This window comes from Sarcophilus harrisii, chromosome 3 (assembly GCF_902635505.1).
Source record: "Sarcophilus harrisii chromosome 3, mSarHar1.11, whole genome shotgun sequence".
Taxonomy (NCBI): Eukaryota; Metazoa; Chordata; class Mammalia; order Dasyuromorphia; family Dasyuridae; genus Sarcophilus; species Sarcophilus harrisii.
In genome coordinates, this window is record NC_045428.1 from 587,360,597 (window position 1) to 587,384,929 (window position 24,333).

General features: G+C 48.6%; 2 non-coding genes across 2 annotated transcripts; both read right to left on the bottom strand.

The window, feature by feature from the left end:
* Window positions 1–21,087: 21,087 nt before the first annotated feature.
* MIR200A (microRNA mir-200a) lies at window positions 21,088–21,237 on the bottom strand. The gene has a single exon (NR_105712.1). It is a non-coding gene; the product is annotated as a microRNA mir-200a (primary transcript).
* A 2,170-nt stretch (window positions 21,238–23,407) lies between these two features.
* Window positions 23,408–23,557, bottom strand: MIR200B (microRNA mir-200b). The gene has a single exon (NR_105711.1). It is a non-coding gene; the product is annotated as a microRNA mir-200b (primary transcript).
* Between the last annotated feature and the right edge of the window lie 776 nt (window positions 23,558–24,333).

A 24,333-nucleotide genomic window follows, 5' to 3' on the forward strand; every position in this document is an offset into this window, starting at 1 on the left:
GGAATTGCTGCTCGGGAAGCGGACGGGCTGCTGAGAGCGGACAATTATACATTTCTGTTTTCTCTTCCGAGAGGAATGGCCTTCGGACTGGGAAGAAGAGAAACTAAAGTGGTCATGAGTGAAAACCAGAGACGATTAAAGGGACTCATGGGTTTGAGCTGAGAATCCTGGGGGATTGGAAGTGCGTGCAGTCCCCAAAGTCTCAGGGGAGGTTGAAGTTTTAATGGCTGCAAATTGCCCTAAGACTTTGGGGACATTATCTCGTAAAGCTGGAGGGATGTTACCAAAATGGAACGGGGAGCAAGTGTCCAACTTTCCAAAAAGCTTCCAGGCTTGCAAAGGGTTCTACATATGATTTTGTTTTCACAAGAACACTGAGGTAAATGGTATTATTATTATCCCTGTTTCCAGGTGAGGAAACTGTGACCAAGGAGAGGGATTTCTCTACTGCACAAACCCCTATCTGGGAAGCTGCCTTTTATCCTGGTACTCACATCTTTGAAATGTTCTCTGCCTTCTCCTTCTGAAATGATTATTGTTGTCCTTTTTTGTTTGTTTTTTGTTTTTTTCATTCTGACTCCTTTTGGGGTTTTCTTGACAGAGACCCTGGAATGGTCTGCCATTTCCTTCTCCAACTCATTTGACAGATGAGGAAACTGAGGCACACAGAGTAAGGTGACTTACCCAAGATCACACAACTAGTGGTTTGCCATTTCCTTCTCCAGCTCATTTGACAGATGAGGAAATTGAGGTACACAGGGTAAGGTGACTTGCCCAGGGACACACAGCTGGGAAGATAGTGAGATCAGATTTGAACTCATAGAGAGGAGGTTCATCACTCCATCTACTGCACCTCCATCTCCCGGAATCATCATTTAAGTGGGCTGCTCGGCGTAGCCCCTGCTTCAATCCTCCCTAGATTATACTTAAGGTTTTTAAGATTTTAAGATCAAAACCTTAAGGTTTTCTCTTACCATAGCCCTATTCTGGGCATCTTTATTCCCTCCAGTCTTCTGGGTTATCTTCTCTCTTTAGAATACAAACCCCTTGAGGACAGGGACTCTTTCAGCTTGGATTCGTAGTACGTTTCCGGCACTTCCTAGGAACTTAGTAAATACTCGTTGGCTGATTGACTGAAGTGACTTGTAGCTAGTGAGTCCGTGTCAGGATCTGAATTCAGTTCTTCCTAAATTCAGGAAGATATGTTCTGACGCCAGGGTCTATACCTACCTACTACTCACCTGGCACATAGTAGGGGCTTAATACTTATTGGTTGATTGGCTGATAACCATGAAAGATAAGCCAGAGAGGAGACATTTGGAATAGGAAGCTCAATTAGGAGGCTATTATAATAGTCCAGACCACCACCTCCCAAGTGGGGCTGAACTAGATTAAAATGTAATTGGGAAATGTTTAACAAAATAAATAAATAAAAAAAACCCCAAAATAAAATAAATAAAAATGTTTTCTAAATAAATAAACAAATAAAGCCACAGATTATATGAATTTGGGGTTTCCTAAGTTAATGTACAGTTCAATTTGAATCTGAGCTGCCTAATTGATCAGAATGGAGGAATTAATAGTTATTTCTCTGCTGCTAAGGGACTGCAGATACTGTCACCACTTTCCAAATTTGGGGGCTCTGGGGCAGAGCCTCCATTGTTCTACTCTGGCTAAACCCTTGTCTCTTTGGGCCTCAATTTCCCCTTTTATAAAATGGGGGTAATGCTGCCTGAGCCAGGCAGGTCTGGGGCAGAGATGAGATAAGGGCAGGAGAGAGATGGGTAGATGAGTTCTCACAAAAGCAGGACATTGTCTTAGCGACCACAGAGCCGCCACTGGACAGATCAAAGACCTGAACTCGTCCCAGCGCCACAGGGCCCTCCCTGGCCTCCAGCCCAAGAATCCAGTCAGTCTTTTAGTCTGTTTGTCTTTTATTTAAAGGAACACAAAGATTCCTCTTTCCTGGCAGCCCCAGACAATAGGGAACAGCTGGGCTTGCCCCAGAAGCAATTGAGTTTGGGCAGACCGTTGGGTGTACAAATAGACTCCAGGAGCTGGGATGTTTGCACAGCCTCTCCCAGGCCCTGCCAAGCTAAGCCTGGGGACCCCAGCCCCTTGAGCGCTTCTCTGGGGAGAGGTCAGGGCCAGACCCATGGAAGGGCCCATTGGGTGGCCTTGGCCTGTGGCAGGGACTTCACATTTCATTCCTGGGTCCAGACCCCTCTTCAGAACTGTCTCCCTCAATTCAATCCCACAGGCATTTATTTAAGACCCCTGATGTATAGGGAGCGAGGCAGAAAGCAAATCAGAGCCAGGAAGTCTCGGGTTCAAAAACCACCTCTGAGATGTAGGCCCCTCAAGGGGTCTAGCCTGGCTCCTGGTAGCATGTCAGTACTTAAGAAAAAAATGTTTGTGCCTGTCCACGTAGAACCTATATCAGATTGCTCGCGGCTCTCGGGGAGGAGGGAGAGAAAAAACATGGAACTCAAAAGTCTTACAAGGATGAATGCTGAAAATTACTTTTATATAAAATTAGAGAAAAATACAATTTTTTTTCTTTTCCTTTTTTTTTTTTTTTTTTTTTTTGCAAGGCAATTGGAGTTAAGTGACTTGTCCAGGATCAAACCTCTAATGAGTATTATATATTGGGTTCAGATTTGAACCCAGGTCCTCTTGACTTCAGGACTGCTGCTGTATCTACTGCATCATCTAGCTGCCTCTTAAAATATTATTAATTTTTTTAAAAAAGGAAATTTTAAAAAGAAATGAATGTTGAATGCTGTATTTAACATCTGCTTTAACATATTTAACATGTATGGGTCAACCTGCCATCTAGGGGAGCCGGTGGAGGGGAGGAAGGGAAAAAATGGAACAGAAGGTTTTGCAAAGGTTAATGTTGAGAAATTACCCATGCATATGTTTTGTCAATAAAAAGCTATGATTAAAAAAAGAAACATTATAGCTAATTAACATACATTTAACCTTGTAAATAAAAAACCCTCAAAAGCTATAAGAAAAAAAAGAAGTGAATATTGAACTGTGGAAGGCAAAAGTAGCATAAAGAACGATGGTTTTAATGTCCAACAATCTGAGTTTGAAACCCAGGTCTGTCCTTTATTAACAAGTGACCTTGGACAAGTAAATGTATTTATTTCTAAATTTTCTTAGCAAGAAAAAGTAAATTTGAAGACCTCAGTTGTATTTGACTTTCCTGTTGTGATCATTTGGGGCTTCATTTATTTTGTGGGGGAGAACAGGTAGAGCAGGGAAGTAGACGCATAATAATTATGAAAAAAAGGAGGAAGAGGAGGAGAAACATTATAAACATTACATAGTCTACTACTCATAATTTTCTCAACAGTTAGTTTTAATTAGTATTGCTGATTTTAACATACCCATTTTATAGATGAAGCTCAGCGAGGTACACAGTTCACAAATCTGAAGCTCTAAAGGTTTTTAGAGGCCATCCAATCCAGCCCTCCCACTTTACAGAGTAGGAAACTGAGGCTCAAGTGACATCAGAGTTAAGATCTGAACTCAGGTCCTCTGATTCCAGAGAGGTGTGCCCTTTCCATTGGACATCGTTGCCTCTCATGTTCACAGAACCACTGAGTGTCAAGAGGCAGGATTTGAACTCAATCCACTTGCCTACTATTCTGAGTCGAGACCCATAGACTAGAAGTTCCTTGACCCAAAAGGCATTAGGAAGCCCTGCTGTGGAAGGAAGCAGGGAAGTCTATGAGGCAGAAGGGAGGGAGGACGAAGGTCATTCCCATGACACATAGGTGCAAAGTCGGGACAAGAATTGCTTTCAGGTCACCAAATTGTTCCTCCCAAAGTATAGATCTGACCACCAGCTCTACTTCAATCAACTCTAGTAGGACAATGGCCTCCTGGCTGTGACTTCCACAAGCCCCTCCATCTCTTCGCTTTGGACATTCTCTCTAGCTGTCCCCCATCCCCAAAATGCTCTCCCTCCTCATCACTCCCTCCTGGCTTCTCAGGTAACGCCCGGCTTCTAGGAAACTTTTCCCACTCTTCCTTAATCTTAGTCCCTTCCTTCTGAGACTCCTCCCAATTGATCCCAGCTATAAGTTGTTAGAATGTAGTTATTGGGATGTCATTCCCCCCCCCCCCCATTAGATCATGAGCTCCTTGAAGGTAAGTCTTGCCATGCTTTTCTTTGAATCTCGTGCCAGCACATAATAGGTCCTTAGGAAACAGTCATTGGCTTGACTTGTGTGAGAAGAACAGAAAGGCCTTCTTGGTTATGTTGCAAGAAGAGCAAATATCTTTTTAGTTATAGCTGGAGTTCAATGCCAGATCTCACTGATTGCCCATTTAGCATCAAGATGGCAGCCAGATGGCACCATAGTGCACAAAATACTAACCCTCCCTTCCTCCTAAGTCAGGAAGCTCTGAATTCAAATTCAGCCTTAAACCCTTACTAGTTGTTGTGATCCTGGTCAAGTGATTTAACCTCTATTTGCCTTAGTTTTCTCATCTGGGAAATGAGCTGGAGAAGGAAATGGACAAATGCTCTAGTATTCTTGCCAAGAAAACCAGAGATGGGAACTGAAAATGACAACCACAAAGTTGGATGTTTGGAGGGAGCCTGGGGCCTCAAGCGGAGCAGCTGGTTTTTCTGGTAAAGTCTCAGTTTGGCCCCAGGAGCATGTAGGGCATTTGCTAGCACCTTTCAGCTCTGCTCAGGCCCCTCAGGCTTCTCTAAACCCAACACAATTTCATCACATCACACTGACCCTCAGGGCAATGGAGCCCAGTCACCAGCCAGCCAAGCCCCACACCCATGCTCACCTTCCCAAGGCAGGCCCACCACACCCAAAGCACAAAGCATGGCTCAAGTCAGAAGAAATTTGACTTCCAAGTCAATTCTTTTTGATTCCAATTATAATCTAGAAAAGAAATCAAATTTTTAAATCTACAAATAATGGAACGATTATGCAGAGTGGTAGGTACTGATAACAAATAATACCTTTTCACCCAGTACTGCCAAGTAACTTAGGCCAAGAAACAAAGTCTGGGGCTTAATAATAACAAACAATCAGACAACTTTTAAAATTCACAAGGCACCACTACAGAGACTAGATTCCATAATAATCCTATGAAGGAGGCCCTATGCATCTTATTTTTCCTAATCTTAAGAATAAGAAATTGAGGATCTTGGCTTGGGTCATATAGCTAGAAAGTATCAGAGATGCGATCTGAACCTCAATCCTTTTGGCTCCAAACCCAGCATTCTATCTGTCGTTTTCTTGACCTCAAAGAAGGAGCACTGAGAGGAATTTAGAGTCTGTCTGCTCTAGTTCACTTATTTTACAGATGAGGGAACTGAGACCCAAATCAAGTGATTTGCAGGTGAAATGAGCAGAACCTGTGTAAGGTACAGCCTAGCTCCCTGGAGGGCCTCAGGATCATCCAGAGTCAGGATAGATCAAAGTCCTTGTCTTTAGGGAGAGAAGTGAAGGAGGCAGGCAAGCTGCCACTCGGCTTGCCAAAGATATATCCTGGATTCTGGAGTCAGGAGTCTCCAGCCTCTCTCCTCCTCCTCCTGCCGCCAAGTGACTCTGGCTTCTCTTCCCTCCTGCCGCCAATCCTTGTCTACAAGATTATCTCAACACCAAACATTCAGAAGCTCCAAAGGTGAGGAGAGCCATCACATCACCATCTCATCTAAATATGTATATAGAGCCATTGTCTCTCGGTGAATAGGTGATTAGCCTTAAGTGCTCTGTTATCTGATTCAAGGATACTTTTTTGGAGTTACAGTCTTCTACAAACCTGTATGTAAATGAAGGGTCCCTTACACTTCCAATCCAGTCTTCTTTCTTATGACATCACATGACTTTTCAATTCAGTTCATTTCAACAGCATGTCTCGGAACCATGAAGACAAATAGCTGGCTACCTAGCTGGATGGCTGGGTGGATAGCTAGCAAGCTAACTGGCTGGTTGGATAGATGGATAGCTAACTAGATAGATAGACAGATAGACAGGCAAATAGTTGGACAGATGGATGGATGGATGGGTAGATGGATAAATGATAGAGGGAGAGAGGAAGCAAAGTATAGGTAGATGATGATGATGATAGATAGATAGATAGCTATATGGATGGATGGATGAATGGATGGATGCATAGATAGATAATAGATAAATGAAGAGATGATAAGTAGATGACAGATGGAAAGGAGTGAGGGATAGATAGGTAAGTAGATAGGTAGAAACAGACAGATGGAGAGAAGAGTGAAGGATAGATACATGGAGCAAAAGAGCATTTATTAAGTCCTTCCTTTGCTGTTCAGACACACTCCTAAGTGCTTAAGGATAAAAATATAAGCAAGACTTGCTCTCAAGGAACTTACATTCTAATGGGATAGGACAATCTATAAAGGAGAGTTGAAAAGGATGGGAGGGGTACCTCTCAGGACCTGATTGTTGATGAAGACCAGCAGGAAGAGAAGGTGGGGAAGAAGAGTCCAGAGAGTGGTCTTATGGAAGGGAGGGCCCCCTTGACATAATGGTTCTGGTAGGCCGGTGGCCCATCAAGAGAGCGCCTTCAGGGCAGAAGTTTCTTTACTATGGGAAGATGGTCGATGAGAAGGAGGAGCTAAAGAACCCTAGAGAGTGCATCTGTATGAATTTAGAATATCTAATATTCTACACCCATAGTCCCCAGCCTCTGGGGGAAAAAAGGTAGAGGAATCATGGAGAACTTTTTGAAAGGTTGGCTAATTAGTCTATGGTTTTGAGAACCAGACTTCTAGACACTACTCTCTTTCTGGAACTTGGATGTCCTGGCATGTCAAGTGAAATTTCAGCTTATTGGTGGCTATAAAATACAAAAGGGACTTTAAAGATGATCAGGAGGGGAGATTAGGGTTTAAGGATCTGGGATCCAAGACTAATATTGCCCCAGCACAGAGCAGTGTCAATAAAATTAACAATATTTACTCTACTGAGCTTGAGGGTCACCAGCATTTTTACATTCACTTATTAGATCATTAGCTCTCCATTAGATTGTCAGCTCTGTGAGAGGGCAGGGACTGTCTTTTGCCTCTTTTTGATATCTTCAAAGCTTATCACAGTGTATAGCACATAGTAGGTGCTTCATAAATATTTACATTCATTTGATAAAGTACTTAGTAATTGCTTTCTATCAATCAATGAAGAAAATCTATTTTGCATGTCATCTAGTGGTGAGGGATCTCCACTCATCAGAAGGGCACCATGAGGTCAACTGGGTGGCAAAGGTCAACTTTCCTCTTCCTAATGGAGAGCTTTGGATTTGGAACTTGTTAGGACAAATGCTATGTAGGAACTCAGCTTAGTTGTGAACCTGATCTCCCTCCCTTCCAGAGGAGTGTGGAGAGCATGTCCCCAAAGTTTTAGGGGAAATTGTCAATAAGACAATTGACAAAGACACTACATCTTTGAAATAAATGTTTTTCTGTAAAAAGTTTTTTTTTTTTTTTAATTCAAACATTTATTAAGCACATGTCACGTACAAGGCACCATGCTCGGCACCAGGATTACAAAAAACAAAACCACAGAAAAGGAAATAGTCCCCCCCCCCCTTAGAAAGTTATTCACTAATTGATAACCAAATAAAACAACTGTTTCACAATAATGGCTCTAGCTCGGTCCCATATTTTTTCTTTTTAAAATTCATCACAGCAAACACCAAATAAAATGGGCATTTCTATGTCTTCATTGTGGAATAGATGATTGTATAAGAAACCTTAAATCTGGACCTCTGTCATGCTTTTCTTTACAAGTATATAATAAATACATCACACATTGTTCAGAGTTGTCCCATTTTATTATTCAAAAGGGTTTTTAAAAATATATTTTTAAAATATCTACTATATTCCAGGTACTAGGGATGTGATGCTTTGTTTCTGCATCAAATTCTTGATAAATTAGTACTGAAGAAAACTTTAAAAAGCAAGAGCTTCCCTGGCTACTTTTCTAGAATAAGTCACCCCTTTCCTCATTCCCCTGGCTCATGGTTGAAGCAGAGGACTTGGAATACTTCTTGTTCCCCATTGCCACTTCCAGGTTCTCCCCCTTCCTCCCTCATTCAGAGCCTCTCTTCCTTTGAGTTTCATGCTCTTCTTATATACTGCCCAATCAAATCCTCCTAGCTGTTGTGGAGAGACATTCAGGTCACTTCATTTCTTTCCTCAAAGAGTTCAATATTTGGGTCCTAATTTTCCAACTTCTGCCCTCATATTAAGGGACTTCAGCAGACATATTGACTCTCCCTTGAACACTAAACACTCATCTTCTCAATCTACTCACTCTCTATGAGCTACTCATAGGAGTACTCGCTCCACCTTAGCCCCACACAAAGATGGTCAATCTTTGCTCTTGCCATCATTCACAAAGTATCACCTCCATATTCAAGAATTCTGAAATCCACTATCTGTCCATAACCTCTTGGTTTTTAACTTCTTCCTCTTACATAATTCTCTACTCTTCACTGATACCATGACTTTCAATCCCCGGATCCCTCAATTCTCTCCCAGGCCATCTCCCCTCCATTAGCTACCCTTTCCTTTCTTCATCTGGATTTCTTCGTGATCCAATTTAATTCTCCACTGTCTTCCTCTTTAGATCCCTAACCCCCTCATCATATCTCTGATGATACTCAGCCCAACCTCAGCATTGGATCATTGCCACCATCCAGACTTCCCACCATTCATTACCCTTCCTACCCATGTGCTCCTAAACAAAGATGGAGAAAATCACACAACCATTCTGATGGGCTACTGACCCCACAATTTTAACTGGGCCCTCACTGCTGTAGGGCAATCTTATTATATATCTTCCTTATCAGCTCTCTCTCACACTCTCCACAATGGCTCTTCCAGACTTTTTCATTCCTCCTCAAACCTCCAATGTCTCTCCCTTTCCTGCTAGCTCATTTGAGAACCTTGTCTCATGTTATATAGAAAATATTGAAATCATTTTCCATGAGCTCTCTTTTGTCCTGTCTTCTTTCAGATGCCTTTGGAAAGTGGGAACTCTTTCAGCCCTGTTTTATGTGATGAGGTGGCCACTCCTTACCAAGGTTAAGTTCAAATGATGTCATTCCATCTCATCTCCCTCACCAGAGTGCCTCCTTTTGGAAAATAGCCCTCACATCTCCCCTGAGTCTTCTTTCTCTAGGCTGTCCCTTCCCAGTTCTTTTAACTGCTCTTTATTTGATCTTGAGGGACCTTCATCATCCTGGCCATTCCCTCTGAATACTCTTTTTAAATAGGGCTTTTGTTGTTTCACAAGTATAAAGGCTATCATGTTGCTTGCCTGCTTAATGGGAAGGGAAAGGCCTAGAGGGAAGGAGAGAATTTGAAACTCTTATTTTTAAAATAATTGTTTAAAAATAGATTTTGCTTTTCCCCTTTATGTCTCTACAATAAGTTTTGCCTAATATATTTTAAAGCAAGATTATTCCCACAGGCTCTTTTTCTTTCTCTTGTTCCATTCCCTTAATTTTTGTCAAGCCTTCCCCTAATTTCAGTTTTCCTTCAATAATGATTCACATTTTTAAAATTAATCTTTAAAGAAATTACATTTAAAAATTTTAAGGGAAAACGATGAATCTATTTTTATTTTATTAAATATTTCCAAATTATAGTTTTAAAAAAATTTAACATCCTTTTTTTTTTAAATTCGGATTTCCAAATTGATCAATGTCCTTCCTAAGGGCATTTTGTTCAGGATTGAACACAATACTTCATATGAGGTCTGTCTTGGGCAGAGTACCCAGGAACTATCAGTCACCTTTTCTTTTCTGGATTCCTGCCCTTCTTAATACATTCTAAGTTTCCATTAGCTTCCCTGGGGGCCACATCATACTTCTAACTCCTTCCAAACTTGGGGACTTTCCATAAGTTCATTAAAAAGTCTGGAAAAGCAGCCAGAATACCAAGTCTGAGAAACAGTAAATGAGTCGGTTTAGCTAATTTTAACATAGAGTTAATAAAAGAAAATAAAGTAGAAGTTTCATAAAGTTGATTGGAGTCAGATTATAAGGAACTTTGTGTTTTGGGGGGAGTTTTATCCTCAGGGCACTAGAGAACTACTGAAGCTTTTGGAGCAGAGAATAATGGGATCAGAGGATTATTTTGGTAGATGGGGTTGGAAGGATCCCCAAGGGAATAGTTTGAGAACTAGAGATAGCTCCCAGGCTAACACCTGTTAGTGAGGCTTTAAAATCCTGGAAATATTATTCATATCCCTTTTCTAGCCCGGATTTCTACAGGGGCAGCTAGGTGATGCTGTAGTGTACAAAGTGCTGGACCTGGGTCCAGGAAGGTGTGGGTTCAAATCTAGCCTCAGATAGTTCCTAGCTGTGTGACTCTGGGAAACTCACTTACCTTTGTCTGTCTCAGTTTCCCCCTCTACAAAACGAGTGGAGAAGGAAATGGAAAACTGCTTCAGTAGAAAACCCCAAATAGAGTCACAAAGAGTCAGAGAGAAATGAAAACGACTGAACAGAAACACCACTATACTTGTCACTGAGTGTACCAAGAAAGGGAAAACAGATCCTGCCCTGGAGGGGCGGATACTCCCACCTTTCTGGTCTCCTCGGGACCCTCTGCTGCTCCTTCGATACCTCCCCACTCCATCCATTCCCCACCTCGATTGCTCTCCTTCCTGCCCATGTCTTTGAATCTCATTCCAAACCCCACCTTCTGCAGAAGGTCCCCCCTACCAATGCTAGTTAGCACCTTCAATTTACCCTGTCCTTGCCTTGGAGGGACACCACTGTCCCCCCATCAGCCTGGATGCTGCTAAAGATCAAGGGGAGGTTCTGACCTTTCTTGGTATTCCCTGTGCTTGATATATGGCAAAGACTTTAAAACATATATATGTCTATAATACAGATTGCTTTACGAATCATGTTGGGAGAGAAAAATCAGAACAAAAGGGAAAAACAGGAAAAAAACAGAAAACAAGTGAACAGAGCCTGTGTTGATTTCCATTCAATCTCCATAGTTCTTTTTCTGGACGCAGATGGCGTTTTCTCCCCACAGTCTATTGGGATTGTTTTAGAAGCAAACACTTTTAAATGTGTGCTGACTGACTTAACTGACATCATTCCATGGTGTGTGTGTGTGTGTGTGTGTGCGCGGCCATTTGAGGAGAGAAAAGAATCGCTCTCCCCCCAGGACGGCTTCGGCGGGCTTTGCAGGAGGCCAAGGATTCTCAGCGGCCTTCACAGCCCGCGGGAAGGTGTGGAGGTGGGAGACGCCCCGCAGACGTCGAGGACCGCCCGTGACTAGCCCGGCTCGGACACCGAGCGGTGACGCCCGCCCGCCCGCCGGCCCGGGTCCGCCTCCCGGGGACCCGGAGGCCGCCCCGGGCCCCGGGAGCGCGCCAGCTGGGCCACCCGGCAGGCCCCCGGGGGGCCTTCCCGCGGCCCCAGCCCTTCCCCTCCACGCCCCTCCCTCCGCGCCCAGGCCCTGCAGCGCCCCCCCCGAGGCAGCGCCGGGAGGGGGGGAGCCCCTCCCCCCCGCCGGGGGCCGCGGCCGCGCTGCCGGGGGCGGGGCTGGCGCGGACCGGCCCGTTCGGGAGTCGGCGGCCCGCCAGGCTGGCAGGCGCGACAGGCGCGGGGAAGGCCCCCCCGTGACAGGCGGAAGGGGGGGAGGAGGGGGGGGAGGAGGAGGGGGAGGAGGAGGGGGGGGGGAGGAGGAGGGGCTTCCCGGGCCCGCGCGCGGAAGGTGACCGGGGAGCCGGCTCCTCCCTGACCTCCGTCTCTCCCGATTTCCGTAAATGACAGAAATAAGCAGTGATGGAAACACCGCGAGGCTTCTCGCCGTAAGAAGGCCCCTTTATCCAAAGAGGAGAGGCGCCCAGGGCCTGATTGGACACAACCCCCCGCCCTCCCCCTCCCCCGCCCATCCCCCGCCCCTTTGCCCCCCGGTCCCCCCTCCCCCCCATCCCCCCCCCCTCCCATCCCCCCCCCCCCCCGGGAGGGGGGGCACCCGCGGGCCCAGGGCTTCACCGAGGGAGGCGAATGGGAGACCCTTAGAAACGCTGGGGCAGCGGCTTAGTGACCCGGAGCCCGTCACTTGGCCTCTGTCGTTCTCCTGGCCTCGGCCTCTGCATCTGTAAATGGGGTCCCTCATCATGCCGCTGTGGGGCTGTGGGTGACGCCCCCCGGGCCCCACAAAGGGTTCTCACCCTGCTGCGCGCTGGGGCCCCGTGGGCTTACCGATTCGTTTTGTCCTTACTTGTGTAGACATGTCCCGGGTTTTACCTGTCCGGGCGGATTGGTGGAAGGGGGCCTTGCCGGTTTTTGCCCTTTTACCCAGCCGGCCCGGGATCCCAAGGGGGGCAGGGGCCGGGGGTTTGGGAGGACGAGGGAGAGAACAAAAATCAAGAAAAGCAAGGAAAACAGAAAGAAAGAAGGCAAACCCAAAAGAAAGAAGGAACAGAACAAAACAAACGGAACAAAAACGAAGAAGAGAAAGAAGAACAGAAGAATACAAAGAGCAAACAGGAATACAGAGAAAGAGAAAAAACGAAACAAAAGATACAGAGAAACAAGAAAAAAAAAACAGACAAGAATGGGAAACAAGCAAGATAAAAAGAGGAAAAAACAGAAAGAATCAAAATAAAGGAACGGAAAGGGAAAAACAGAGAAACAGAGGGGTTTAGGAAGACTTGAATTCAAACCCAGCCTCAGACACTTAGCTGTGGGGCTCTGAGCAAGTCATTGAAGCTCTGTTCTCTGTTTCTCTGACTGTAAATTGGGGACAATAAAAGTAATTACTTCTCAGGATGAGGATAATTGAGACTGTGGACGCTCTGTCTTTACAACTTATACGAGGTGTTAATGCGAGGACACATCACATATAACATTATCATAGGAGGGGCAGCTGGGGGAGTGGCTAAAGCACCGGCCCCAGAGGCAGCAGGACGTTTGTCCAAATGAGGACTCAGACACCTAACACTTCCTAACCGTGACCCTGGGCAGGTCACTCAGTCCGGGTTGTCTCACCTAAGACACACACGTACATGTATGTATATACACAATTGCGTTAAATACGCCATGAAACACGCGCCTCCGAGCCGGGCTCCGGGACCCCCCAGCGCCCGCGTCCTTTCGGGTCCCACGACCTGACTCAAACATCCAATCAGTGTAAATCACCAGGCCCGAGCGGCCCGGCCTCTGCGTGTCTGGCGCTGATTACCAGCCATTGCAATCACTCCCGCGCCCTGGAATCATCCCAGCCTGATTTCTTTCCGGCCCCTTTCTGACACTGGAAAACATCTCGGGGCGGTTCAGATGGCTCTGGCGGGGGAGGGAAGTGTATATTTGACGCCCTGATGGAGCGTGTGGGGGGCGAGTGCTCACGGGCACTTCCCATGGGTCCCGAGGCCTGCATGCTCAGGGGGAGGAGACCCCCAGAAACGGCTCACCCACTTTTTGTTGCAGCCGGGGAGGGGGTGACTGTGGTTGGAGACAATCTGTACGTTTATAGATTCCTACAAAACAGGTGCCGGTTTTAGGGGTGGAAGGGGAAGCAGCTGGGGCTTTATAGATGGGACCTGAGCTAAGCCTTGAAGGGAGCCGGGGATTCTGGGAGATGAAAGTGAGAAGGGATGGCATTCTAGGTGTGAGGCACCACCAAGGTAAAGGCAGGGAGGAAGGAACTGTCGGCTGAAAAATCGTTCTTTTTATTGTTTTTTTTTTTCAATAAAAATGTTAGCTAGATGGCTCAGTGGATAGAGTGCTGCGCTGAAGTTCAAATCCTGCATCAGCCACTTAACACTTCCTAGCTGTATGACCCTGGGCAAGTCACTTAATCCTAATTGCCTCAGCAAAAAAAAAAAAAAAAAGTAAATTCAATAAATTCAATTTTGGTCCCCGTGCACTCTCAATAGAAACAGGATATGAGGTCAGTGGGGCTCGCTCCATGAGTGCAAGGTCTTGGGTTCAAAATGTGCCTTTGCCAGCTAACTCTCTGTGTCCTGAGGCTGGCCACCTGACCTCCTTAGAAGTTCCCTCCTGCCAGAGGAGCAGCCTCTGAGATCCCTGCCAGCTCTGGGTCTTGGGGGCCACTGGTCCTAAGCCCCCAGAATCCCCCCCAGGGCTGGATTCTGTCCCGTGGATAATAATAGAACCTAGCTTTATGAGATTCAAATAAGATATCAAGGAAAACATCACTCTGGACTAAGTGCTCCCTAAAGGAGCACTATTCCATCCCCCAGTATTGCTGGATCAGCCAGCAGCAGTCAGATCAAGGATTCATTAGTAATTAGTATTAGTCATATCTCTTTTTTCTCTGGTTCTGTTATTGGTTCCAGTGGGGAAGATGCCCTAGGAAGACACTGGAGGAGAGAGTTCTGCCTCCTAGATCCACATGGAAACATGAGGTGGCTTCCCAAGGTCCGGCAGAGCTGTAACTAGGGCTGGGCCACTGGGGTGTCACCTCAGGGTGCTGACGGTGATCCCAGAGTCTGATGCTTCCACCTGGCAGCCTCACTGAGGGGTCCCAGAGGCTTCCCCATCCTCCCTAACTGAGGCACCCCTCCTTTCTAGCAGATACTCCTTGACTCAAGCTCAGATATTCCTGGTTTCTGCCTCTGGATCAAGACAGTGTCTCCTCACCCCCTGCACCCACATACTAGGCACAGAGATGGGAGAGTTTACATTTGATCCTGGAGGTAATAGGGAGCCACTGAAGTTTCTTGAGCAGGGTTGTGTTCTTCACTTTAGGAAAGTCTCAGTCAGGTGGCTGAACAGGGCACAGATTGGATTGAGGAGAAACTTGAGAAAAGCAACTATTGCAACAGTCCTGGCGTAAGGAGGCCCTTCCACCCCAGGGGAGTGATTGTACAAGGGTGAGAAGAGAGAAATATGATAACATTTGATAAAAGATTAGATGGGATCCAGAGAGAGGATTGTGGGGAATAAATGTGGATGGCCACATCGTATTTTCACCTTTTTTGTTGCTTTTGTTTTCTCTTTCCCTTTTTGAGATGATTTTTCTTGTGCAGCATGATAAATATGGACATGTGTAGAAGAACTGCATGTTTTTAACCTATATTAGGAGAGGACGTGGGAGAAGGGAGGTTGAAAAATTGGGGACACAAGGTTTTGCAAAGGTGAATGTTGAAACTACCTTTGCATATATTTTGAAAATAAGCTATTAAAAAAATAGATGTGAGAAGAGTGTGAGTGAGTGCAAAGAGGGATGGCTTGGGCTCCAGAGTCAGCTTTGTGTGACCTTGGGTCTCTTCCCTCCCCCTCCCAGACTCAGTTTCCCCATCTGTCAGATGACCTCTGAGCTCCCTTAAGATCTAGGACTCTAGGATTCTACAGACTCCCAAGCAGGGCTACCAAGCTCAGGCCCCTTCATCTGCTCTGGGTGACCTAGGCAGGACCAGGAGAGAGCCGTCCCCCAGCCTTGTGGCTTTCTCTACATGGGATCACTTAACTCGGTTTTAGACTTGCCCCTTTCCCAAGCCGTCCTCCCCTTTCCCAAGCAGTCCTCCCCTTGAGCGTCTGAGTCAGGGAGGGCAGGGCTTGCTTGCCTTGACCCATGAGAGGCAATGGAAGGGGGGCAGGCCCTGGGCCACCGCCGGCTGCCCCAGCCAGGCTCTGACTCCATCACCTTAGGGGCCAGAAGAGACACTGAAGCCGGAGCCCCTGCTTGGGATTCAGCCTCTGGGAAAAAGAAAAGAAAAACAGGGGCAGGGAAGAGGCTCCGGGTCAGCTCAGGCAGGCTCACCCCTTCTAAGCAGCCTTTCCTCCCACTTGTCCTTCCCTCCCTCCTCAAATTACCTTCAGTTCAATTTTAAAAACTCATATGAATAGAGGGCCTTGTTAGCAGGGGGAAAAAAGACTGCTTTTCAACAAAAGGGTCTGGCTGAGCTGGATGGGCAGGAAGCAAGGAGCCGGCACCCCTGGGTGCTTGGTCTGATCTGGAGCCTGACCTCCCCAGCCTGGTGACCTTGCCAAGGTGAAGGATGGAAAGCAGCAGCATCTGGGGGCCCTGCACCTCTCTGAGCCTGCACTTTCCTCCTCCGGGGGGTCCTTTCGGGCCTGATGGCTGGAATCCCATAAGTTTGCTCTGGGTGACCTTGAAGAGGTTGATTTTGCCTTCCTGGACCTGTTTCCCCATCTGTCAAATTAGGGAGTTGATCCCCTTGGAAGTTGAAAGCTCATTGAGATCACTGGTGGATGCAGGACTCTTAAGGTTTGGCTTTCAGAGGTTGGGGGGCACCTACATCATGAGGATGGAGGAGGGGACCTTGGGTTTGGAGTCAGATGAGGATCTGAATTTTAATTCTGCCACATGCTACATGTACGATCTTGGGGAAATGAATGGAATGAATGAATGAAAAGCCTTTATTGAGTACTTACTGTGTACTTTGCTGAGAGCAGGAATACAGACAGAAAAACAAAAAGTGATTTAAAAATGTTCAGATTCGAATGGGGGAGATAATCGTGAGAATTTGTGGGTTCAAATGTAGATTTAAGCTGGGGGGGATACAGGCGATCAGGGGCGGATATCCAGAGGAGGAAGAGGTGGGACCCTCCTCCCCAATCTGGCTGGACTCTGGGCCGGGCTCTCGGGCAGCTTTCCGGTCACAGCCAAATCCAGGGCAGGGCCCCCGGCCCAGCCTTCCCTGCACCCCCCGTGTCTTCAAGGCCATCAGGAGGCCCCGGCGTCCTCGGAGACGAAGATCTTGCCAGTGTGACCAATGGCATTACCAGACAGTATTAGACAGAAATAGCGAGATCTAACTTTGTCTGGTAAGACACCAATCAGCAGGCACCATATCCAGTGGGATGCGCAGGGTGGGGAGGATGCCGGAGCCAGTGGAGGTGTCCGTCCTTGGGGGGCGCCGGGGCCAACCTCGGTGGCTCAGAGTGGACAATCCCCAGCGGAGATTCCCTGAAGCAGAAGGGAGGGAAGAAGGAGGGGGAGACGGGGAAGCCCCCATGGTGGGGAGGCAGCTCTGGGCTCGGGGTCCCCAAGGCCTAAAGAAGGAAGGATGCCGGAGCCAGCGGAAGTGTCCATCCTCAGAGGGCGCCAGGGCCAACCTTGGTGGCTCAGAATGGACAATCCCCAGGGGAGATTCCCTGGAGGTGGGGGGGAGGGAGGGACAGCTCTTAGGGTCTCCAAAGGCTAGGGAGGGGCCAGGCTGGGCATGATTGGTGATGGTGCTTAAACCACTTGACTTCCTGCGAGGGTGAACCCACTGTGGAGTCTGGGAAAGTCCATTTTCCCTTTTAGGGAAATGTGTCCACACACAGCCCAGATTCCAAATAGTACAGAAAGTTTACAAAGCTAAGATTTCAATGTAAAATAAAGTTCACAAAACCTCACATCACTCCTGTGAGGTAGAGACTAAGAATGTGTTTAATTCCATCAATCAAAGAGCATTTATTAAGCCCCACCCCATCCCATCCCATGTTCTGTGAGCCTAGAACTGTGTCAGGCTCTGGAGATTGGGAAACAAAATGCCCTCAAGAACTTTACATTCTATGATTCTCCCTCACCCCCATTTTATAGATGAGCAAACTGAGGTTTAGAGAGGCAGTTGCAGCCTGCAGTATGGATAACATGGATAACTCTTGAGTCAGGAAGATCTGAATTCAAATGTTGCCTCCACACCAGTTAGCTGAGTGCCTGTGGGCCAGCCCTTGCCTTTTCTGAGCCTCAGTGTCCCCACCTAGAAAATGAACGGATCGGTCTCCGTTGACCTGCAGGATTCCTACCACCTTAAACCTGTCCCCCAGAACCGGTGACTTGTACTGAAGGATCGTGGGATACCCGTCCCCTTATTCTAGGAGCCCAGGATCCCACAGAGGCCCACTCAGAACCCAGATCTCGGTTCTGGCCTCTTCATGCCTTTTGGGGCAAAGGGCCTCCCCGCCTCCGTTCCACAAAGCTCAGGCACTCCCATCTCTCTCCCGTCCACTCCTGGCGCCCTCCCAGCCAGCCAACGGGGGATCTGCAAACACCCTGATCTGAGTTTATTCTGTAAATGAACTTGTTTAAATTCTCGTTAAAGTCCCGTTTGCCAAGTCCCTGCGTCTCCCACAGTTTCCTGAATGACTTCCAGAGTGGTTAATCAGTAACAGGAGCTGATTAGCAGGAGCCTTCCCAGCCTCCTCCTCCTTCCCCACAGAGGCAAGCCCTTCTGCCCTCTCCACTCTGAGCCGAGCCACGAGCTCAGAGACAAAGAGAGAGGTCCCCACCTCAGGGCTGGCTCCGGCCTCCAGCTTTAACCCTGAACCCCTTCCCCAGGAGACCTGTGGCCTCTGCTGCGAGCCCGGGGAGAGTCTGGGCTTGGGCAGTCCTGGCCACTCAGTCTGTGCTGAGAAACTCGCTGGCCCACGGGGAGGAGGCACAGGGTAGAGCCCCAGCTCCATCTGGAGTCACGACCTGTCAGGGCCTCAGTTTCCCCAAGTGTAAAATTCAGAGGTTGATTTCTTCTAGGTCCTACGTTTGCTACCCATGTGGTCCCGAGTTCTCACCTGTACAAAGTGGGAGGTTGGGCTGAGGGACCTCTGAAGTTCGTTCTAATGCTCCTGAGAGAGCATGGAGGAACTAAGGGGAGGGCCGGGCAAGCATTCCCACAGGAAAGGGAGGCCCCAAAACCCAAGCAGGGACCAGGAGAAACTGTGTCTGGGTGGGGCCCTCCTGGGAAAAAGGGGGAAAATGTGGGCATGGGGGAGGGGGTGATTGGTTTGAAGACAGGGTTAACTTAAGTCAACAAGCATTTATCGAGCACTAAAGATAAAAGGAAAAACAAAGGACATCTGGAAGCAAAAGTTTGTGGGAGAGAGATATCCTTGGGCTGGGAGAAGCTTAAAAATTGGCCCTCCAGGTCCAGTGAGTCATGGTGGGCCTGGTTCTCCTAGGAGCACGATTAGATTGCAATAACACTAAAGAGCTATTGCCCAAACAAAATCAATGCAGCTAGAATAAGAAAGGAAACCATCAATTGGGAAAATGCATTTGACAATGTTAAGGGCTACAGAGATTTTTGAGTTCTCCATAACTGTGCTCATTGTTGAAAGGGAGAAGGCGGGCTGGACGCCATCTTGGAGGGAGCCGCTCCATCAAGAACCATTGGAGCATGGGGGTTTGGTGCCAGTGAGAACAATACTCGCAGGCCCCACCTCCCCCGAGGAGCTTCTGGGAGACTCCACTGAGACAATGGATGGAACTTATATAAACACCAGCTATCATTATTATCAGCCTTATAACAAAGGGAAAGGAAAGCAATGGGTTGGAATCCATTCTTCCCCCTTCAAAAGTCCCGGTGGTTAGAAGCGGAAATGAGGATGTGGGCAAACATTGAGCACACTTATTAACACACCCTAAGCCAACAGAGGGACGGTACCCACCCATCTCCCTGCATCCTGAAGAACAGGTGTTCTCCATCTGCTCTAGCTGCCTTTGTGCAGCTACAAAGAAATGGCGGTTCTTTCATTCTTTAGGGATTAGCTCTAAAAGACAAGGGCCCGGGGAGCCAGGGAATACCAGCTTGGGGCCTGGACTAAAGGCCCCCAAAACAAGGCAAGACCTTACATTGTAGGAGGTCACGTGATGTGGGAAGAGAACTGGATTTAGGGTCAGGAACTCTTGATTCCTATACATTCTAGGTCACTTTGTGCTTCTTGTCTCAGACAACGGACTGAGGCTTAACTGTGTTAGATGGCGGGTTTTGACTGATCCTTGTGAGATCTTTTGCTGAATATTGACTGAGCAGCTTGCTCAGCTCTCAGTAGCTCAAGAATCTCTGGAGTCCTTAAGGTTTAAGTTGTCAAATGCATTTTCCCAATTGATGGCTTCCCTTCTTATTCTAGCTGCATTGATTTTGTTTGGGCAATAGCTCTTTAGTGTCATTGCAACTGAAGTCATCAACTTTTATCTTCTGGGGTCTCCCTTCTCCTCTGTTTGAGACCTCACTCTACAAGGCACTTTTCTCCATTCTCTGCTTTTGTTTTTAAAAATGACCTAAGCTTTTTATATCCCACATTCGTCAAATATATTCTCCAAGAAAAACAATAAAATATAAATTAAAAAGGGATACCGAGAATACGAGAGTAGATTCTGGTCTTCATTCTAGGGGAGAAAAAAGACAATTTGCTGCCTCTCTCCAGCCTTCCCAGCACCCCCCACTCCCTGAAAGGGGGGGAGCGTAGAACAATAGGGCTAATCCTTGTTCACAGAACCCAGTCCACAAAGCCACCAGCCCCCATCTGATCACTGCCCCAGTATGGCAGCCAGGTTGGAAACGGTTTTCCCTCATTGTCTGGGAGACAAAAAGAACGGGCTTCTCCCCTGAAATGTAATCTGTCTCCAGTTGAAAGAAAGAACCCTCCGTGGGCGGCACTGTACAATGGAGGGCGTTCCAGGGGGGAAGGGGAGGGCGTGGGGCTTCATATTTTCATGCTTAGTCATGGAGCTACCCAGATTCTACTTTGTCTCTGGCCCCCCGGCCTGGGGTCCTTGGCAGGCTAAGCTCTGGTAGGTAAGAGCTTGTTCTGTCTCTCGCATGTTCCTAGATGTTCAGATAACTGGGCACTTGTGCCCTGAGCAAAGGAGCACAGGGTCCCAGGAAGGCATCCTGGGATTGAAGCAGACACAGAAGGCAAATGCCCCAGGAGCCATTTAGCTGGGCTGCTTTTGGGGACCTGTCCCTGGAAGAGCCCCAGAGGTCACTGGGTCCAACCATTCAATTTACAGCTCGCAGAGAGCTCGGGTGCCCAAGACTTACCCAACACAAGGGGGGAACGGGTAGCAAAGCCGGGACCTTCTGACCAGAGATCTGGGACCACTTCCCAGGGGCCCTGAGGACCAGCATTTCCAGACTTGTCCTGATGTGTCTGCTCAGCCCCAGATAGACTGACCCTTCCTCCCCCAGACCTCCAGCTTTGTCCCTCCAATACCCACCTTCTCAGTGCCCAGTGCCGGGCTCCATCTTCTCACACAGGAGCTCGAGGTGAGAGCTCCCGGCCCAGGGACCCGCTCTCTCTCCTGTGGCCGGGTCAGCATCTCCAGCATCTTCACACATCCTCAGGCACCTGCCGGGTCGGGTTCCCTCTTTAAACATCGTTACCAGACAGTGTTAGAATACATCCAAAAATCCAGCACTGTCTAGTAAGATGCCCACAGAGGCCCACTTCGTGCCACGGGGCTGGAGCAGCACTGATGACCTTGCCGTGATCTTTGGTCCCCCTGAGGTTCCGCTGCCCTTCTCCCAACAGGTAGAAAAGTCAGGTGGCTGAGCCGAGTTCCGGACGGGATCAGGGGAGGAGGGCAAGGGCCCAAGGGGATGGGCAGGAGGTTGAGAGAGACATCTCCCAGGACCTTGTTTGTTCAGGGAACCTCCAAACTAGGGGGAAGGCAAGGCCAGTCTGCAGAACTCCCACAGGGGTCCGCCCTGGCCGGCTCTGGGGGGTTGGTGAGTGTGCCATCGGCCTTCCGGCAGGCCCCGTGGGTTCAGAGCCTGTCCGTTAGGGAAGAAGGTGACCAGAGGCTCTCAGAAGAGCTGACCCAGGACATCTGTCCAGTCTCGGTTTCCTCGTCTGTAAAACGAGGGGCTTGGACTAGATAATCCCTGAGGCTCCTTGCAGCGGAGGAGCACATCCACTCCAAGCTACCTGGCGGGATGACAGTCCCTCCCCCAGTGTTCTTGGCACACATGGGCAGGGGACTGGCTGCTACAGGCACCAGCCTGGTTTAGTGAGGAACAATCCCTGGATTTCCCCACATGGGAGACAGAAAGCAACCCTGCATTGTCCCTCCGGGGCCACGAGGAAGCCCTTCCCTCCCCTAGCCCGCCCTTCCTGGTGAGTGCTCTTGGCCAGGATCCCTCCCGAGGAGTTCAAACAAATGGCGGGCTCCATGTTGTTATTGTCAGGGCATTTTTGTTGTTGTTTGTTCGGTCTGTTTTAAGTCCCTTCAGCACCTGCCAGGTGCACTCGGAGCACCTGCTCCAGGGCCACGATACCCATCCGAGGGGAGCCCGAGAAATCACTAGTTAGGCTCCCGCCAGTAAGTATCACTAAGTCGAGGACTTCCTGGATCGCTTCGAGTCTTCAAACAGACAGGAAAACCACAAAGTATATGTGGGAACAGCTCAGATTCTCTCTTCACGGGCCCAGGTCCCCAAGTCTGTTCTGCTCTAGAGTAACCCTTCAAGGGCTCTTCTGCTCTCCTCTATTCGAGGTCTGTGGAGCAGGAGCCACAGCCATTAGGCAGTAACTCGGACCCGGGGATGGACTTAGTGCTAGAGATGGGATCTCAGCAGAGAAGGGAAAGAGAAGGGGCAGGGGAGCTCCCAGCAGCCAGTGGCACTGACCTGCAGACCGGCCTAACCCCCAGCCAAGGATGGGGCTGGCTGGAAGGACAGAGGCCCAGGGTTATCAGTGGAAGGGGGATAAGTCACAGGCCCCATGAGCTTGCTACGTGACAGCAAGTAGCCAAACAAACTGTTTCCCCGTCACTTAAATGGGTCCAACGAGCCCCAGATTTTTAATAGGGGGGCCTTGCAGATAAGTAAAATCAGATAAAGGTTTTACAGATCGTTCAGCACATGTAGAAAAGTGCCGGTGTGAATATGAGTGTGAGTGTGCAAGTGTGAGTGTGCAAGAGTGAGTGTGCAAGTGTGAGTGTGCGAGGGCGTCATGTTCCATGTCTGCAAGCTGCTTCTCCTGTGTGAATAATTCTCAGGGAAGGCCACAGGGATGGGAAGAAGGAAGAGTTTCCACAACAGCAGAGGCCCTTTGCTAGGCTTGCACCCCTAGCCTTGCTCTGTGCCTGTGGTCGGGTCACGATACCTTAGGACTCAGGGTCACCCCCACCCAGGATTGCCTTTCAGCTTTCCTTAAACCAGTGCATCCTGTATCCTCCTGTGGGCCAAAGACACCGGCTTCTCCCCAGTGCTTCCTTGTCTCTCTGGGGCTGTCTCTGACCCTGCATCTCGGTGGGTCTTTTTATCTCCGCCAGTGGCCTTTTCTATTCCCTTTCTGTCTGTGGCTCTTTCTGTCTCCATACATTAGCCTGTTTGTCTCTCCTCTACCTCTTTCCTCCCTCCTTACCTCTGTCCTTTTTCCCACTTTGTCTGTCCATTCATCCATCTCTCTCCTCCCTGTGTCTATCCATGTCCTTCCTCCCTCTCTGTCCACTCACCCCTCTCTCTCTCCTGCGTCTCTCCTCCCCATCCACATCTCTTCCCTCCCTGGCAGTCCGTCTGTCCCGCTCTGGCCCCTTCGGTTTGCTCTGTGACGGCCGCCTCTCACCAGCCCACCCTGCCAGGAGCCCCCTCCCAGAGCCCCCTCCCTGAGGCAGTCCCCCCGCTCCGACGTCACTGACCTGTAGCGGGTCCCTCGCTGGTACTTTCCACGTTGTCCGCGGGACCCCATCATCATCATTACCAGGCAGTATTAGAAACACAGACACCATCCAATGCTGCCCAGTAAGATGGTAATGGTAGCCCCGAATCAAGGTCGAGGAGGAGCCAGCTCACCTAACCCGGCCTGGAGCCCCTGCTTTGGGGGAAGTGGAGGGAGGACAAGGAGACAGAGAGACAAGAGAAATGTGCACCTGACCCTTTTGCCAGATCCCAGGATCCAAGATGAGGAGGCCTTGGGATCCCTGGGTCGGTCCTGCTTTAGGGTAACCCTTAAAGGAGGAGCCACAGCCGTTAGGCAGTTCCCCACAAGAGACGGGACCTTAGCAGAGAAGGGAGGGAGAAGGGCAGGGGAGCTCCCAGCAGCCAGTGGTGATGACACGGAGAAAGGATATAGTCGAAGGCTCTGGATCTGACTCCATGTTTGCTGTGTGACCGTGGCCATATCATTTCGCCTCTTCGTGCCTCAGTTTACTTCCCTCGGGAAATGAAAACTTTGCACTAGATTTCCTCTCTCATGTCACAGTCTCGAGAACCAAAGCTCCGCAGTGAGGGACCTGGGGAAGGGAGCCAGGAATCACTGCAAGCCCAGATTGCCCCACCTTCCTGAAGGGCTCCCATCCCTGTCCCAGCACCCCCAGGGAGAGGCTGACTGGATTGCGCTAGTGACATCAGGCGCTGCCATAAACCAGGATTTAAGGATAAAAGGACGTCAGAGACTCGATCTTCCCTTTTATCTTTATAGCAAATCAAAGCAATTAGGAGAGTTGGGTCACACATCCCAAAAGGAACTCATGGGGAGGAAGGAGGCTGAAATTTCGGGTAATAAAGCAAAGTCCTCCAGATAAAGCTGCCTGGGTGGGGATGAGAGTAACTGCCTCCTAAGGCACAGAATGGAAGCCTGGGCTCTGAC